A 20,125-nucleotide genomic window follows, 5' to 3' on the forward strand; every position below is an offset into this window, starting at 1 on the left:
ATTCAAAAGATTGCTATGAATGCATTAAAATTGACCACTGTACAATTATGTAGCAACAAGGAAAAATAGTTATGATATAAAGAGTGAAAAAAAGTCTACAGAATCATGTTTTTGCTGTGATTCCAACTGTGAAAAGGAGAACTATGTATGTTTTTAAAAGACTAGACAGGAATTCAAACACAATTATTACAACCTCTTAGAACAGGAGTGAGGGTTTAGCACCTTGCTCAGATGACTAATTAAGCTGTGTTGGGATTATGAGATTATGGGAATTCCCCCTGCCAAACTTTTCCAGTGGTTTTATATAGCTTTACATAATTTTTAAAAATATTTCAAAAAAATCAATTCATGTATATTGAGCTCATAGTAGAGGCAATACAATATAATGGAAAGACCACTGACTATGGCCCCCATGATCTTCACCTCCTGGCATTTACTTCTTTATAGAATCCCATCCCCTGGAGTGTGGGCAGGAGCTGTTACTTGCTTCCAATCAGTAGAACATGGCAAAAGTGTTGGGATGTCACTCTAGTGATGATGTTATTACACAAGGCTTTATCTCTCTAGCTGACTCACACTAGAGTCTCTCTCTCCTTTGTTGGATACAAAGAAGCAACTTCCAAGAGTATAACAGCTTCAAGGAAATTAATTCTGCCAACGACCACAAGAGTTTGAGATGGATTCTTTTATAGTAGATCCCCAGATGAGAAACCTGTCCTGGTTGACAACTTGATTACAGCCTTGTAGGACCCAGCTAAGCTATACCAGGACTCCTGACCTACAGGCACTGTGATATAATAGATGTGTATTATTTTAAGCCACTAAATTTATAGTAATTTGTTAAACAGCATAGAAAACTAATACAGAACCCAAATGACTTGGGTTTGAATCTCAGATCCTTCACTTATTATCTGTGTGACACAGCAAGTTGATTAACCTCTCTGACTCTCAAATTCCTCATTTATTAATTGAGAGTAATAATACTCGCCTCCCAGAACTGTTGTACAGAAAATTACAGACAACAGAAGCAATGTGCCTTTGACAATGACTGCCACAAAATATGCTAGATTGTAAATTATAAGGTCTCTCAAGTCTGAAACCTTATCTATCTTGCTCATCATTCTATACAGTGCCTATAATCATATCTGACCCATAGCAGGTGTTCTATAAATATGCACCAAATGAATAAATAAATGAATATAAGCTCTCAAGGAAATGTAGCTATTTTAAATATACATAAGGAACTGTAGTTATACATAATTGAAAGAGAACCCCTGCCTTCAAGGTATTAAAAACAATGAATTACACCATAGTGCATCAATCACAATATAGGACAGCCTTTCTGGAGCAGTATGATAGTGAGGATATGCAGATAAGGAGCCAGACTCTGGAATCAAACATAAGAAAATTGTATCTGCAAAATTCAATGTAATATTTTGATAAACTGCTATCAATATCAATAGAAAATATACTTATATGAAGATGATAAAAGAGGTATTTAAATGAAGCAGTGTAGTCACTAGATAGTCACGATGAGTGGTTTGTAAAATGCTAGACTGATGCCTGAACATTTGTAAAGTCTAATGACTTTCCTCAGTACCTTCATGGGGCTCTTGAGAAGTAAGGTGGGCTATTTAGCACATCCAGGAAATGCCTGAGGGACCACTCAGAGACTGTAAAATTCTCCATGAGAAACCTCAGAAAGATGCAACTATTTATTGCATTACAGCAAAATCCCAGTATTGTGCTCAGAAAAAGTGTCTACCAAAGTAAAAAATTTTACTCTGGTAACAATCCATTAAAAAGTACTTCTAATATAAGAGAATCTAATAGAAAATTGACTGGCAGTTAAATATTGTCAAGCAATACATTCCTTGAGACCTATTCAATTTCCATTAAAAACATCCTGCCATATTGTAAAATTATTCTGTTTCATAGATTGGCTTCTTTTTCTGGCAACTATTAAAAGGCTCCCAATTGATAAATAAACCTGAAGCAGTAGAAAAAATTCCAAAGTTAAGTCAATTTGAATCACAAAACCTATACTCACAACACTCAGCTAGTGTTCACTGTAAAAATCCACCAATATTTGTTTCTATGAAAAAGGGAAGACCAGAAATATTGGTGAACAATGAGTAAGGAAGTCATTGACTCAATCTCTGAAAGTCCCCCAAATCATTTTGTGAAGAAAAACAATAATACTCACACAGACAAAGACACATGCACATTCTCAGAAATGCAATTTCTAAACACTCGAGGTTGAAAGAAAATGATTTCTCCACTTCCTTCTACTTTTTCAAAGGGAAAGGAAGCTGTATTTACATATGTCCTACTGAATTTTCAGCCCAAAGACATCTCTTTGCTATGACCAAATTCTCCCTCAGTACAATAAAAATATTTTAAGGCAATTACTTTTTCAAATTCAAGAGTCATATTATTGTAGCAATAGACAGAAGGGGAACAAAACATAAAGAATGTTTCAGGGAGGTCTGACCTATTTCTAAGGGCATCACTCAAAGTAGGCAGAGAATCTCAGTCTAACACCCACCATGAAGCAAAGCATCGAATGCAGAAAAGAACCATAATCTTTTCACATTGATCAAATTCATGGAAATGGCACAAAATGCTCCAATTCATCTTCCTTAAATTCAATTTATTTACCTTTAAAATTACTATTTTATCAAATCTGTAATAACAGGAGATAGTGAATCTTTGTATACGTTATCTAATGGGGAAATTTTCACAAATAATTGTCAGATTTAAGATCACAGGGTCAGCTTTCCAAATAATTAAAACGTTATCTAACTAAATAGCATGCTTTATTACTGTCATATAGTGAGACAAAATAGGTATGACTTCACGTTTTTTTCATAATGAAAACAAAGATAACCACCCAATTTAAAGCTAACCCTCAGTTACAGTCTATTTAAGGTAAAGGACTTTAAGTGGCCTTACACAAACATATGATGATTACATGTTTTTTGCTTTTTTATGGAATTTGTGAGAATATCCACAAAGAAATGTATATTACTAAATGTTGTTTAACAATCTAAAAGTTTTTTATATGAATGTTTCTTCAGGGTTGTAGGCTCAGTTGGTAGATAATTCTTGGTCTGGTTACCTTCACATACACAAAAAACTGCATGTCCCTGGCCACTCTCTCTAGACCCTTCTGGGAAAATAACTGCTAACCACATCCAGCTAATGGTGGGTCCATAGCATAATCCTTACACCTAAAGGGCTGCCTGTGATTTCAGAAAACACAAAAACAAACAAAAAAAACAAATACTACCATTTCACACTAACTTTGTTGTAGTACTGATTTTTTTCCTCTATAGTTGGTGAGGTGATTAATATTTCATAACAAAGGAAATTAAACACTTTCCTTTCAAGGGAGCGTGGCAACTCAGAGAATTCTGTATCCTGCCCCAAACAAATGCATTTGCCATAGGAGAAAGAATTAGTCTGAAGCCTGAACAGTGTGCCCCACATGAACATTCCAGAGAACAATATGAATGTACTCCCAGACTCAAGCCATAAAGCATATTCCAAACTGTCCAGCTGAGAACAATTGCCATGTATTACCTAATTAGTTAAATAAGACCAGGATCAAATGGTCCAAGAAATTAACCACCTAGCAAGCTAAGGCTGCTGAAACAAAAGATGCCTAAGTCAGATAGTTCTGTGGGCTCATCAGTGACTTTTTGGTGCAACTTAATTGCTACCATTGTTATTTGGACTATGACCATCAAGAACAACAGCACGTCCAGCAATAGGAACTGCTGTCAAGGATGGTGAAATGTCTGCTATTTTTACTCCACTTGCAAACTAATAAGTAAACCTGCCATAGTTTTAAGGATGGTGGCAGATTTCTGGGTCATAGTAACAGCAGTAGCCAGAGTATCAGCATTTTCTTGTACCTATTCCATCCTCAATTCTTATAGGGTGACACAGGGCGCCAGGTTAGGGAATCTGGATCTTTCATACTGAGCAGTAAGCAAATCTTCCCTTTGCTTTAGAGAGAGACACTATCTCATTTTTTTCAAGGCTGTTTGCATCCTTGAAAAGATAATACAGGACAAAAAGTCATTGCCTCTGCTTACAATATGTACGCAAATACAAGAGATGAATGGAAAACTGTCTGCCAGCATCTACCATGTACAACCTATTTGGCTATTATAGAGTTCTCAGCTCTTGTCTTATACATTTCTGAAGGGGAAGCTAATATAGACATCAAATGCAGTTTGGGGTGATGACATCCTGTAATTTCACCACCTGGCTGAATAGAAAATTGTAGGAGTAAAGTTGTATAGCAATTCAATTAAAAATACAAATCATGGGGCTTCCCTGGTGGCACAGTGGTTGAGAGTCTGCCTGCCGATGCAGGGGACACGGGTTCGTGCCCTGGTCTGGGAGGATCCCACATGCCACAGAGCGGCTAGGCTGGTGAGCCATGGCCGCTGAGCCTGTGCGTCCGGAGCCTGTGCTCTGCAACGGGAGAGGCTGCAACAGTGAGAGGCCCGTGTACCCCCCCATAAAAAAAAAAAAAGAAATCATGGATTCTGTAAGACTAAACTCTTCTACATCAAGGGATAACACATTCATTCAGCAGTCCCTCATAATATGGGTTGTTTATTTGTAAAATCAATTCTTGTGACCAATGTTACATCTTTAACTTCTCTTACTCTAAACCCAAATATCCATATGTGTGCCAAAAGACAAAAACTAAATCATGATCTCATTTTAAAGTCTAGACAAGCTGCAAAGCATTTATTCTCTCTGTAAATATGCTTTTACGCTAAGGATTTTGTTCCTGATTCGGGAAATGATTTGTTGAAATAAATCTGATACTAGTCAAGTTTAAAAAAGAAAAAAGAAAATAACTGGCAGTTATCTTTACAGAATTCTTATTGAAAGTAAAGTATATGAAAGAAGGATTTTAATATCTGGTGTTAATACTAAAATGCTATGTAAGGATAATTGCTATTTATTTTGTTCTGTTTTGATTTTAATCAATATTAAAAGGAAGCATAAATTGTAAGGAATGTAAATTGCAGAAATTAAAATACTCATTTTACCTTATGATTTTTAAAGTGTTTCACTGCTTACAACAGATTATAGGACATTTTCCATGGGAAGCCAATAAGACATATTCTCTTCATTAAAATTTATATGCACAGGGGAATGAATTATTCCAAGGAATCACCTCATGATCTGATAGTAGATAATTTACTGACATATATCTAATTGCCCTAAGCATCTGACTCACTCATTCTATAGTAAAGAATCACAGGTATAATTAGCAGAAAACAAGTATTGAATCCATGCCTATCATGGCCTTTCTAAAATTTGAATGTTACTTATTAACTCTGTGCAATCTATCAAAGCAATAAAATCTCATAATACCTGTTTGTTGATTGGCAGATATGCAGTTTCCTTAAGCATTAATGGATCTTCTAAAAGATCTACATGAGAAATATTTGTTAATGATTCTTCATCATAGTATCCTGCAAATTTTTAACATTAGGTTTGAGATACATAAACACTTGGGTGACTAGTCTTGTAGGGGAACAGGGAAAAATCACTAAATATACTTTTCTTAGTGTAAAAACAAGTAAAAGTGTTGAACATAGTTTAAAGAGATTTGCTGCTATACTGTAATTAATTGAAAAATAATTTAAAATATTTTTTCTATTTTCTTCAGTCCATGAAATCTCCCCCCACCCCACCCCAAAATCTTGTAGATAAGTTCTTGTTCCACCGCCTGCCTCTTCAGGGAACGTAAAAGGAGAAAACACTATTCCTGTTTTAGAAAAGTTTAAAATTTAGTAGGACACTAAATTTAATTTGCTACACTTCAGTAAAATATTTGTGATAGGTAAATATTTTTAAATATTTATATCATGTGCTAAATATTATACTAAGCACTTTACATGCATTATCTCATTTTAATAGATGAGAATATAACTCTTAGAGCAGTTAACCTTTCCCAAGAAGACACAGTGAGATAATGGTAGAACAGAGATTCAAAATAAGCAGCTTGACTCCAGCTGCTTGAATCCACCACATTATACAAATGGAAGTTAAGTAATTAAGGTATAAATAAGAAAATAATACTAGTATATTTTAAATAATTAGGAAAGTTTTCATTCTAAGGATTGAAAAGGAGTAAGGTAGCCAGTAGTCAATGAAAAAACCAATGGCTTTAGAAAAGCATAAGATTAAAATATAAAATTACTTTCTTTTAAGACTTACAGAAACATACTTTAAGCAGTTTTCTCCATTTTAGTACATATTTTTGTCTAATACATTTTCCCAGCATTACTTTCTTTTCAAAACTAGAACTAAAATTAAAAATGGATTTAAAATGTATAAAAAGCAAGCAATAATCATACAATTTATTAGACTGCCAACTTAGTTTATGATAAAAAGGAGAGAGCTAGGTGTTCCCTGCTTTGGGAAAGTCCTGGGAAATTTCTTTAATTATGTAGTATTCACTTAAAACCAGCAGGCTTTTTTTTTAATATCAGAAATTTAGAAATTTAGAGTAAGATCTATGGTACAAGTTAAAACTATATTTTGTTTCTACTCTCCACCAGATGGTATGTTATCAAATATATTTCCCTTGAGGCTGTACTGAATACATTCATTTCTAAATAAACACAGCTGCTGACCAGTTCGGAGAACAATTCTCATTACAATTTCTGATCCGTATGATCTGTGGCATTCATCTAGATGAAGGTGTGTTTAGTGAAGGTCTGGAAATTCTGGTTGTTCTTATCAAACCACTGTGAAGTCATTTGACAAAAAGTTAAGGGTGGCATATTTTTTTGTAACTACTACATGTGCAGACACAGATGGAATTTATTTGCAATGTTAACATTTTCCATTGAAAGGACAGCTGCAATTATTTCACCCTTTTCTATAAAGATATCTGGTATATTGGAGTAATTTTCCCTCTAGCCTAGCACAGAGTAGGGCCCTCACCAAACCCTCCCTTACAGCAAGAGAACTGATTTATATGGCATGGCCTGGTCTAGAAAGGAGATACCCATAATTTCTGTTTATTCAGCAGGGCAGCAGGACACAGAATGAAGGTCTCTAGCTCTTCCATCCAGCAGAGGGAAGGAACACATTTGGATACATTCAATACATGATTCTAATAAATCTACTAGTACAATTGAAAAAAAGACATGCTTGTTTGTGAACACCATTTAGTGAGAGGAAAAAAAGCTTAAATTAAGGTCTAAATTCTGTATTTTTAATGCACATATGGCTCCCCTTATGAAGAACCACAATTTGGCCCTGAAAATTTGTCCTTTAAAGGAAAAAAATTTAGCTGAAGTTTGTAAACTTTATATAAATTAGGCTACTGTATACCAATGAATGCAAACTTTTACCAACCATACCAAAAAATTAATTTTAAAGGAGGAGGAGGAAAAAAGAGATGAGGAAGAGGAAGTATAACACCAAATTTGCATTATAGAAGTTATTATGCCTTAGACTAGAATAATCACAAGTCCATAATTCTAAAACATGGAGACCAGAATGCTGCTTAGTAGATTGAATTTTAAAAGTTAAAACCTCTACTATAGGGAATTCCCTGGTAGTCCAGTGGTTAGGACTCTGTGCTCTCACTGCTGAGGGCCCAGGTTCAATCCCTGGTCGGGGAACTAAGATCCCACAAGCCACGTGGTGTGGCCAGAAACCAAAAACCTCTACTATATTAAAATATTTTAAATGTATTTTTACTTATACACTGTGAAATTCACTCGCTTGGTATGCATTTCTATGGATTTTCACAAATGCATAGAGTCATGTAACCACCACCACAATCAGAACAATTCTCTGACTCCCCCCCAAATTCCCTTGTGCTACCCCCTTGCAGCATTAGTTTTTATAATTAAAATTTCAGTTTACAGATATTCTTCTTAACTACTAGTTACTTACTGGTTTCTTGGTTTCTCTCAACTCTTTTGCTGAATTCTTATCACTAGCTTTTGCACAGAAACAAATGGATAAGGTCTGTATGTCAGGTCAGCAAGTATTTATGAAACGCTTGTCCTGGGCCCAGCATTGCACTACATTCTCTGGGGACTACAAGAGAAGATAAAACTACTACATAAGAAGGGAGCTCATAGGCATGTGAAACTTTACAGTAGTACAAGACGTTATTTAATGGAATGCTTAATTGTGAGATTATGAAAGGGATTCTTAACTTAGAACTTAGGGTCTGTGACTCCCCTAAAATGTGTATGTGTATGTCTTTGGGAAGAAGCTCCAGAGCTTCCATCAGGTTATCAGGTTGACTAGAGTGAAAGATCCATAGGTGCTTTAGAAAGGAAATAACAATGGAAGAGGCAGGATGGAAATGATTGCTGGTAAATCTTACAATCCAATAAGCAACAGAAAGACAACCTTCACATAGCACTTTAAGCTTTTACACCCATTACTTTAATTTGAACCAAGAAGCATTTGGAGAAGGTTCTTAAGCCATGAAATGAGATGAGGGAAACAGTGTTTGAGGAAAATTAGAAGAGCAGTAGTATGCAGGATGGATGGGTTGAAATGGATGAGTTGAAAACAGATTATTGGTAAGAAGTTATTGTTTAGGTTTAAAGGGTCCAGGGTCAATTGGAAGGTGTGAGCTGTAAAAGTGCAGAGGAGAATCTAAGAGACATTATTAAAAGAAAAATTGATAGGCTTCACTGATGGATAGGTTGGGAAAGTTTAAGGAATAAGATTTATTTAATCAATCACTCATTTAACATGTTATTTATTGAGCCGAGCCTATTAGGTTCCTGGCGCTTGTTCTAGGCATCAGAGAAAGAGCAATAAACAAGACAGACAAGGAAGGTTCCTGCCCCCACAGAGTTTATAATCTAATGAGAGGAAACAGTTTATAATCTAATAATAGGAAAACAAATTAATAGACAAAATAATTTCAGACAGTGATTAACTGATAAGTTCTATAAGTTATCAAAGTATCAGTATGAAAGATGACTTCCAGGATACAAAGGGACAAGTGCAAGGGAACTAAATGTGTACTAATTAATGGACTAGGCTTTTTAAGACAAATTATCTCATTTAATTACAAGATGATACTTACAATAACTTGGAACCACTGGCAAACACAGGACATTGTGAAGGCAGACTTTCAATATGCATGTGTATTTTATATGTTGGGGGAGGCAGTATATCTAAGAAGGGAAGAATGGTGAGGGGAGTGGCAGAGTAAAGATGATGAGTTAAGTTTTAAATAAATTGAGCTAGAAGACTTCTATTTTCAGGAGAAAACAACCCATGAGTATGATAACAAATGTACTATCAGAATTTTTTTAAAACTACCTTGGTACAGCAAAACAAGATGATATATTCAGTAAATGTTATCTTTACAAGTGAAGAGGTTTTAGTTTATTATAAACATATAATGGCTATTCACAGTAGAGAATGAAGAATTGGTAAATCAATTCATTGTGCTTCTCTTTTGCTTTCTACTCTCACAGTTAACTGTTGAGAAAAAGCACACTTGCTCATCCTACTAGTCCTTGTGTGGAAAAAAATTCTGAAAAAAATATATACACATATTAACATATAAGTCTTGTTATCCCTACTAGATTAAAATCTCCTCAAGGGCAGGTCACATACCTAATTTATGTTTGTGTCCCTCAGAATACCAAACAGAATGCCTTATACATTGCTAGTACTCAATAAATACTTTTAAGTAAAGACCCTTTCAAGATCTTATTTAAAACACAATGCATCACTTTGATGGTTCTCCTGTCCTGAGAATACTAACTGGATTTATTCTATTGGCACTGTTACCACTGTAAGCAGTATTTTCATTTTTTAATCAAAGCCTGTTTTGGTCTAATTCTAAATAAGAAGAAAAGGAACTCAAAAAAAGCAGAATATACGAACTTTCAGGCCCAAGAACTAAGCCAGAAAAGAGGCAGGCAAAGGAGTGAAGTAAGTTAAAATGCTTTGCTAGCATCTCTGACTACTCCTAGGATTTCATTTTCCTCTCCCCAACTCCTAAAATGTCCTCTGTTTGTGGACAGTAAAGACTCTTTCTTAAAGCTGTTAACCAAATACATGATGTATGAGCCACTAGAAGAGCTATCTAGAATTGGTTAAAGTTCAAAGATTACTATATATACACAACTGGTTTTTGCTCTCTGGCTGTCTATTTTGAGAAGGGAAACAATTCAAAGATGAAAAATGTACCTTTGGGCTACAGGCATGAAATTATGTGCTACATATAGGCATAATACCTCAAGGTTTATAAAAGATGAGGCTCAGTTAAAATTTTCATGTTGATCAACACTTTAAAATTAGGTGGTGCCTTACTACTTATCTACTGTCTCACAACTGATTGGCAGAGATGGCTTCATGAACATAGCTCAAGTAAACATGACCTGTCCAGTCCTATAATTTATGTGTTCTTCCACCACTCTTTTTTCTTGGCTTTTCTCCCACTTTTTTTTTCTTTTGGTCTGTTTCATACAGTTATGAGGTTCTATATAGGAAAGGCACATATGTTAAATACAAAGATTTTAGAAGTCAGGATGGGAAACTAATTTTTGACAGACCAAAAGCACTCAATAAAAAAGAGGATCAAAATGAATTAATATATATAAAGTGCTTTAAACAATGTCTGACACATAGGATTCAATTAATGTTAGTTGTTGTTATTACTGAAGTTATTATTATATCCAGAGGTGAGAGAGGCAGTATTGGTGTATTGGCAATTATACTGGACTTTGAGTCAGAAAGCTTGTTTAAAAATTTGTCTATTCTACATACTAGATATGTAATCATAAGCAAGTCACTTAAATTTCTGGGCCTCTGCTTCCTAATGTCCAATAGAGTAACATGGGTGCTTACACTTATAAGTTATCATGAGTATTACTGCAAATGTATGTGAAAGAACTTTGTAAATATAATCAAATAAAGATGTAATTCAATATAATCATCTGACTTTCCTTTCACTATCATACTCCTCACTTAAGTCTATCTAATCCCCATGGTCTCAAAGTCTCCAGGCTGTGTTTCTTTTCTTACTATAGGTTCCCTGGTACTTCAAAGCCATATCAGTAATTCTTTGCACTATTATCCTATTCTCTCTCTCTCTCTCTCTCTCTCTCTCTCTCTCTCTCTCTCTCTCACACACACACACACACACACACACACACACACACACAACCACAAAACTTACTGGACTTCAGATCAGTTTCCTTCCTTTTCTCCTAAAATCCTATGTATTATATCTCGGTTGGTTCCATGGACTGAGACTAATTTCAAACACTGCTACTTCTTTTAGAAAGTCAGTATTCACTCTCTAAATTATGTAGTTTTTAGCCCTTTAAAAAAGACCTGAGGGGCTTCCCTGGTGGCGCAGTGGTTGAGAATCCGCCTGCCAATGCAGGGGACACGGGTCCGTGCCCCGGTCTGGGAAGATCCCACATGCCGTGCAGCGGCTGGGCCTGTGAGCCATGGCCACTGAGCCTGCACTCCGCAATGGAAGAGGCCACAACAGTGGGAGGCCCGCATACCGCAAAAAAAAAAAAAAAAAAAAAAAAAAAAAAAAAAAAAAAAAGACCTGGCTTTGTCTTCCCTGGTCCTCAACTCCGTAGTCTTAATTATACATAGCTACTTGTTGCTTTTTGATGCTGTACCTGTTGCTCAACATGCAGCTTCTTCAGTCATATTCCCATAGATCCTAATTCAATAGGTTTACAGCATCCATGAATGAAATTTTGAACAAGCATCCTGTGAGATTTCTGAAGCAGGTGATCCTCATACTACACTGTGAGAAACAATGAAATGTTTATTGAACACCTAACATTGAGTCACTAACCAGTCCCCTAGTCATATCTTTGCTCTTACTGTTGCCTCTTTCAGAAATGATCTTTCCCTTTCTCTGATAATGAAAATATTGCTTAGTTTTTGAGATCCAGCTCAAATGCAGCCTCCTAGTCCATTTCCCCCATACTCAGCAGATATGCTCTTTTTTACTGAACAAGCTATGGGACATTATCAGCACTGGGGTACAAGGAAGTATTGAGTGATGATAGGGTCTTTAGCTTTTATAAACTGAAGTTTTATATCTGAGTCTGTGACCTTGAGTTAAGTTTGCTATAAAGCCTGTAAATTGGGTAGACTAATAGAAAAGTAAAAAATACTCAGCATCTGATTGGTCAGGGTAGTAACTCAAACCACACAGAAACTAGAAAGGAGGACTGACAGACATGTCAGAACCACCGATTGAGAATGAGAAATAAACAAATAAAAAATAGTTGTCAGCTAGAAAATTGTACAAGTTCAGTAAGGATTAGTCAAGTGATAACATCTCAGTGGTCTCAGGGAAAAAGATGGCTAGTGCACAACTGCCTAAGTGAGTTTGTGTGGTTGGTGTAGGTTATAAAATAACAAGGAGAAAAGAAGGGAAAGAGGGAGCTAAGAGCAGAGATGGCAGGGACACTTGAGAAGGATGGAAGCCATGAGTCTAGTTAATAAGTGGCAAAACAGAGATCTGAACCAAGATCAATCTGATTTCTCTGTACTAGTGGATTTTCAAATCTTAATGTGACTTGGAATATAATTCAGGAGTTCTAGACATGGCCTAGGGATCTGCATTAAAAAACACCCCTCTAGATGCAAGTGGGCAGTGTGTAAATCATATATAAGAAACTGAACTACTGCTTCTCAGTTTGCTTGAGGCACTATTTCTCTCCTCCCTATTTCCACTTCAGCCTTTTAGAGATACCCAACTACCTAGGAACCCCAAGCATTAAAAAGATAAATTCCCTGACCTCTTTCCCTCTGTCCTCTTTGCCCCATTCTTCCAAGATCTGGGTTTTTTAAATTAGAAACTTCTTTTTTTTTTTGCAGAAATAGAGACACAGACGTAAAGAACAAATGTATGGATACCAAGGGGGGAAGGAGGGGGTTGGGAATGGATTGGGAGATTGGGACTGACATATATACACTATTGATACCATGAATAAAATAGATAACTAGTGAGAGCTGACTGTACAGCACAGGGAACTCTACTTAATGCTCTGTGGTGACCTAAATGGGAAGAAACTCCTTTAAACTTCCCAAATGATAAGGACAGCTACGTTTCTGAGACAACTTGGTAGGTGGTCTCTGACAGGCATACTAGATCCCAAAACCTTAAGCTCATAAACACATGTTTACTTTGCTAAAGTTAAACATCATCATCATCCCTTACATTTTATCAAGTGTCCACTATGCACTAGGCACAGTGTGAAGCATATCACATTTTCTCTTAATCTTCAAAAGAAATCTGTAAGGTTGATATTATTATCTTTATTTGACAGATAAAGGAACAGAGTCTCTGAGAGGGAAAAGTTGAGTAACCTACTCAAGACAACTGCCAGTAAATGGTGGTTTAAACTACTACATGGGATTTGAACTTATGCAGCCTTTGGAAACCCAGGTGTTTCATGACTACTTGCCAGCTCATAAATATCTGCAGTAACTACTGGCATGAAGCAAAGACACTGATGCACAAATTTTAAAGGTAGGGAAAAAGGACACAGTCTAAAGCCCAGAATTAAAATCCTTCATGATATTAAAGCATGCCTGTTAAACCTCTACCACCAAGTTTTACAGTCATGATCAAGTATTTGTGTGCCTCAAGATCCAGAAAGGTTTAATAATTTTAGATGGAGACAGGATTGGGGAGATAAAAAGATGAGTAATTCCAATTATGTGTCATCTAAAATTTTTGAAATTTCCATAAAGTCTATTACTATGTTAAATGTCCTGTATCCTCTGACAACAGAAGAAAGTTCTTCCATGCTATAGGAAAAAAACACTCAATGAAGAACACTTTGCTATAACATAAATCTTAAAATAATGTAATCAACAATCACATATACTGGCTATCTTTGGATGTAAAATAATCAGAACAACATTGGAAGAAAAGAATCATTGAAATCTTAAAAATAAAAGTTTCAGTGAACTATTTACAAATGCACTTTGCAAAATTAATCAAAACAACTAAAGAGAAAGTAAGGAAAACCATTTCCTCATGAATAATGCAGAATTGATTTTATACTTCTTGCTTTATTATTTTCAGCAAGTGAGCAAGTTAAGGTATTTCTACTTTGGCGCAACCTATTTGTAATGGGAAGCTACTTCTTCACGTGCAATTTGAGGAATTTAGAGAGTCAATCACAGGACCACTGATGTTTTCATGCCCTGCTTCAGATGGCCTGTTGAAAATAGATTATTCTGGACTGTAGAATGAGTCCAGGCAGTAGATTTAAACATTAATAGTAAAGTCAAAGATGATATAATCTGTTGAATGATAGTCTAGAAACAACATAAGCTTTCTCAACAGGATATTCAAAAACATTGAGGTAATTAAGATGGGCCTGCCAAGTGAGAAAGTACAACTGCTATAATTTCTATGGACTCCAGGCTTACCAGTTCAAATTCACACTTTCTTTACCAGCATTAACAGTAGCTGACTTCTGCCCTTCTTATTAGATTAATGATAACGTAAAATCCTGGGTATGGATACCGGCTCTGCAAATTTACTGGCTATAAGACCTAGGCCAAGTTATTCAAGCACTTTGAGACTCAGTTTTCCTATATGTAAAATGGGCATAATACGCCTACTTCCTAGAGATGTAAGGGATAAATGAGAAGAGGAATGTAAAGTGCCTGGCTTTGAGCCTGGATCCCCAAAGGCACTCAATAACTAGAAAGTCTTTCCACATCCATCTCCTCCTTTTGTCCTACTCATTCTTCAAACTCAAGCCTTACCTTCCCTAGAATATATTTTAGGTGCACTGATTTTTCTTAGATCTGAATTCTTATAGCAGTAGTTTCTGGTCTGTGGTCCAGAGATCACTGTGGGGAGGGGGAGGGAGAGGGAAGAACAGTTATTGCAAAGAGCCAACAAATCTCTAAGTACACAAAGCATTTTCTAGAGACTAAAAGAATAAGTTTTGCACTAAAACATACAACTCTTTTCTAATATGTATAGATACCGTTGTATAAATTAAAATACAAATTCATTTCAAAGTGTTCGCAAATTTATGGTAGATTTTTTTTGAAATTTTCACATCTTTATTGGAGTATAATTGCTTTACAATGGTGTGTTAGTTTCTGCTTTATAACAAAGTGAATCAGCTATACATATACATATATCCCCATAGAAAGCGGTATGGTAGTTTTTGTTATTATTTATTTTCTTAGCCAAAGGATAGTAAAAATTTAACTAATATTATGGTAGATTTCCATATTTATACTCTGAAAAAGCTGACTCCCACTATCACGTGTTTCTATTGTTTTATGACATTCTCCAGTTGTTTCGAGCAAGTCTGGACTAGGTTGAAGGAAGTGAGGCACTCACTTCAACTGAAAATTTGAGCGGCACAGAAAAGCTCAGTAATCAAGATAGATAACATGTTAAAGAAATTTTTAAAATAAAAATGAATGCAAATATAGATAATGAACAAAATACCAAAATTTTAAACAAGACATGATCGGACAGGGCCAGGATTGTGGGGAGGTAAATGAGATGAGTCAGACAAGTGCAGGGTCAGATTCTGGTTCATAGGCATTTTGAGAATTTGACCCTGAATGTCTAAAGAAGAATGAAATACTGGGTCATTATTTTACAATATGCAGTGTTCATTACAGTTTGTAGCTGGATCTCCAAAAGAGTAAGCTAATCCATGCCGACAGTGCTTTCACAAATAAAAAGTTGCCGTTGGCATGCAAAAACCACTGCAAGTATGAGAGCTCTGGGGAAGGCATGAGAACACAGAGAGAGATGGGTATGCATGTTGAAAGTCTTAATTTAGTAATAGGAAAAACAGTTCTGGGAGAGTATCAGTGAAGCAGTAAAAGTCTTACTGTTCGGAAAGGTGACAGCTAGCCTACACTTATTTTCCAGAGGGGAGGCGACATCATCTTCTTTATCATCATCATCATCATCACTACTATTTGCTGAATACTTAATGGTATGCAAAACACTACATTAAGAGCTTCATCCTGTTTAGTCATCACAGTGATTCTGTGATGTATATGTACTATTACCCCCATTTTATTACCTGAGTTTCAGAGGGAATTAAATGACTTGTATATAGTGTTGAACCTAGCAAAGAAGTTTAGGGACAATATGAATATATCCAGGTATACCTAAAATAATAACAACAGTAATAAAAATAATAAAACAAAAATAAATAATAACTAATAAAATAATAATAATTAAAAAATAATAAAAACAATAATATCAAATAACACTGAACAGTTACTGTTTTAAGCACTGTGCTAAACATTTTATCTCACTTAAACTTTATAGCAGCCAAGGAAGTTAGGTATTACTATCACTGTTTTTACTGTGTGTGTCTGTGTGTGTGTGTGTGCACGTGCACACACACACACACACAGACACACACAGAGTTGACCCTTGCACAAGGTGGGAGTTAGGGGTGTTGCACCCCGACACAGTCAAAAATCCCCGTACAGCAGGGGAAATCTCTGCCTCAAAAAAAAATTGATTGATAAATGACTCACCCACGGGCAGGAAGCTGAAACAGTTTGTATAGAATCAGGACTCAAACCCTAGTTCTTGTGATTCCACATATTGTGATCTCTAATTAAACACTAACTTTTCCCAAACTTAGTTAACTTAAAGATCTATAAAATGAAACAACAGATACTATATTTATTGAAAAAATCCACCTATAAATGGGTCTGTGCAGTTCCAAACCTTGTTGTTCAAGGGTCAACTGTATAGTTGAAATAAATTTCTAGACACAAGATGCAGCTGCTCCTGCCCAGGGTGCCACGTCAGCAAACCTAAACTTAGACCATTTTCATGTCCTTGTAAATATTCCATTTGACCGGAAACAGTATATCCAGTCAGCCAATCCCCAAATGCCAAGCCAACCCTGGGCCTTCTTACCCCAAACAAGGTTGACTATGTGGTCCCAAACAATTAAGTATTTTCTATTTTTGTCTTCCTTGTTCATTATTCTTTATCCTATAAAAGTTTCCTGCCCTCTGTCCCATTTTACAGTTCTGATTAGAGACTGCTTGCTTCATGAAGTGTTAAAGTTTGTATCTCCTAAATTGTTTTATCTAATCATTTCTAACCATATATATATATATATATGTACACATATATATGAACATATATGTAATATATTTAGCATCTACTTTGTGGCAGATTATTATGCTAAGTACCACATACATTGTCTCATTTAATTTCATTTGCTCGTGCCCAGAGAATATTGCTAATGCAGTCTTGTACCCAAAGCAGCCATTTTTACAACTGGGGTCCTTCTATAAACTTAGCATTAGTCTTTATCTGACTGAGTTCCATATAGTATAAGGCTCCAGAAGGTTCTCATAGAGATATTACTGCTATAACCTACAGAAGCTAATAAGGTTATGAAACCAGAATATCAAAAAAGACTCTTGGAATTTAAATGGCAAATATTCACATACTAATCTCAAAACAAACTGATCAACATGACTGTGTGGTTTTTCTGACAACTACATGTCATTTTTCTATACCAACAACCAATTCTCCAATACCAACTGAGTGTCCATCAATACAGTTCTGACACTACCTGTAGTTAGATCAGATCCCACAAATTAGAGGGCTCAGTCCCACAAGACTGCCCTCAATTCATATGCCAACCACAAGTAAAGTTCCCAGGCAACTCACACTTCTGCCTGGCCAACTACAAATTCAAGCTCCCACAAGCGACCTTCAGCATCAATAATTCACTAGAACAACCCATAGAACTCAGGAATGTGCTCTACTTCCTATTATAGTTTATTATAAAGGATACAAATAAGCAATCAGTTGAATAGGTAAATAGGGTGAGGGTTGGAAGGGTCCCACGCACAGAAGCCTCTGTTCCTGTGGAGTCAAGGTGAACCACCCCCTGGAATGTGAATATAATATTCACAAACTTGGAAGCTCCCCAGACCCTGTCATTTAGGAGTTTTTAATGGAGGTTTTATGTAGGAATGATTGATTAAATCATTGACCACTGGTGACTGAATTCAATCTCCAGTCCTTCTTCTCCCCTCCCCGGGGTTGGGCGGGTAAATGTTCCAACCCTCTGATCTATTGTTGTCTCTGGAGACCAGACCCCCAATCCTGGAAGCTATCTAGAGGCCCCACCCTGCCAAGAGCAACCTCATTAGCATAAACTCAGGTGTAGTTGAAAGGTGCCATTATGAATAACAAAAGGCACTCCTATCTCTAAGGATACTCCAAAGGTTCTGTGCCTGGAACCAGAGACAGACCAAATGTATATATATATTATATATATAATATATATAATATATATATATATATAATATATATATTATATATATATAATATCACAATGTTATTCAAATACTTAAATGATGAGTCATTTTGAAAACTGCTAGCACACCTTAATCTTGCACATATTGGATATTCTCTTTTGAACTACACTTAACTTTTCAGCAAAAATTTGACTAGTTCATCACAAAAATTGACAACACAATCACCATTTAACAGATAGCAATTCAGTTAAATTGATAACTACTAGCAGTTGTTAAGAGTTAGGAATTCCCCCTTCTAATCAGCTATAGCAACAAGTTGACTACTTTCTAACAGAGGAAAAAATCCCATAATACAGTTTACTACTTTGTTTAGATCCTTAGGTTCAGATAGAAAAGATTAATAAAAGGAAGTGTCCAAAACTATAACCTAATTTTTCTATTCTAAAAAATGACAAACAATAGATACTGATACCTTCAAAGGCTAATCTTCACAGCTGTTTTAAATGACAAAAGGAGTTAGTGATAAGTATTTGCTTGACTCCGAATTTACAAATAAAACTTCATCCAAGTCCATCTTTTTAGATATGTCTGTTGAAATGTATTATTCTTCTTGGCAGAAAACTATTTTCCTAAATGATTAAGAGTGAACAATGCTTGTGTTCACAGGCTTCTAGTAAAACAATATTTAAACCTATTTCTACATGAAATTTTCCAAGGGCAATTGAACATGCTTTTCCTCGCTTCTCTCCCCGAAGAGCCACAGACCACCAACTAGCGAACATATCTGCCTTACTTCAACATATGCACACATTGTTCTAAAGAGCACTGACCTGGGAGTCAGGTGACCTGGAGTCTAGTCCCTGAGCTACAGTTCTTTATATATATAACAAGGAATATGAAATAGCTAATTTCTAAGGACACTTCCTACTCTGCTATGTTGTTGTTCCAAGAAGTCTTCCATTTCAACAACCAGATAATCCAGGGAGGGTAAGGGATGTGCAGTTTTCCCTGAATCTTTATCTCCTCCAGAAACTAGTTGGAAAAGTAAGCCCTTGCTTTACCTGAAAATTGTTATGTAAAGACCTATACCTTCTAGTGGCCACTCTCGATAGAAGAATTCTCTACTCATTTTACATGAATGAAACTGTTGATGTTACAAACAGCTAAAACTCTTCAAACTAGTATGAACTAATTATGAACTCCAAGGAAGCAATAATCTCATTTGGGGGAAAGTAACCACAGAAGACACGTAGCATACTTTTGATCTTAAGGCAAGTGAGAGAAATCTGGCTTTCATCCCATTTGGCTCTAAGTACAAATACAGGAATCCACAGGCTTATCTTCACATGTCGAGTCACTTAGGACCACACATTATAGGGATGAAAGAACTCAGGGATATTATGTTGATAATAGTGGTGCCACCAATGCTATCACCACTTTAAACTTACAGAAGATTTTAGAGTTCATAAAGTTTGCCATTGTACTATCAAGGTTCTATTTGTTCTATCTTCTGACTTCTACTCCATTTTTATTTCAAAATTTTCAATTTGTTCCAGCTACACCAGGGATTGTCTATATTCCTCAAGTATGCCAAGCTCATTTCCTCCTCTCGGTCTTTGCAGTTGCTATTCCTCTGCCTGAAATGTTCTTTTTCTTGCATGTCATCTACCAGGTTCTTCCTTTTTTCCTTCAGGACTAAGCTTAATTATCACCTGCACAGTGGAACCTTCCCTGACCACACTACCTAAAGTAAGTCTCTTGTTATACTCTCATGCTAAACCCTGTCTTCTTCCTTTATGGCACTTAT

At 35.9% G+C, this 20,125-nt stretch overlaps 1 protein-coding gene and 1 non-coding gene across 3 annotated transcripts in view; one reads left to right on the forward strand and one right to left on the reverse strand.

Moving 5' to 3' along the window:
* The window catches only part of SH3BGRL (SH3 domain binding glutamate rich protein like), a 77,694-nt gene that overhangs the window by 30,116 nt on the left and 27,453 nt on the right, over positions 1 to 20,125 (reverse strand). The gene's annotated exons all lie outside the window — the stretch shown is intronic.
* TRNAE-CUC (transfer RNA glutamic acid (anticodon CUC)) lies at positions 7,601 to 7,673 on the forward strand. Its single transcript has one exon. It is a non-coding gene; the product is annotated as a tRNA-Glu (tRNA).

Source organism: Kogia breviceps, chromosome X, assembly GCF_026419965.1.
Source record: "Kogia breviceps isolate mKogBre1 chromosome X, mKogBre1 haplotype 1, whole genome shotgun sequence".
In the NCBI taxonomy this organism is placed as follows: domain Eukaryota; kingdom Metazoa; phylum Chordata; class Mammalia; order Artiodactyla; family Physeteridae; genus Kogia; species Kogia breviceps.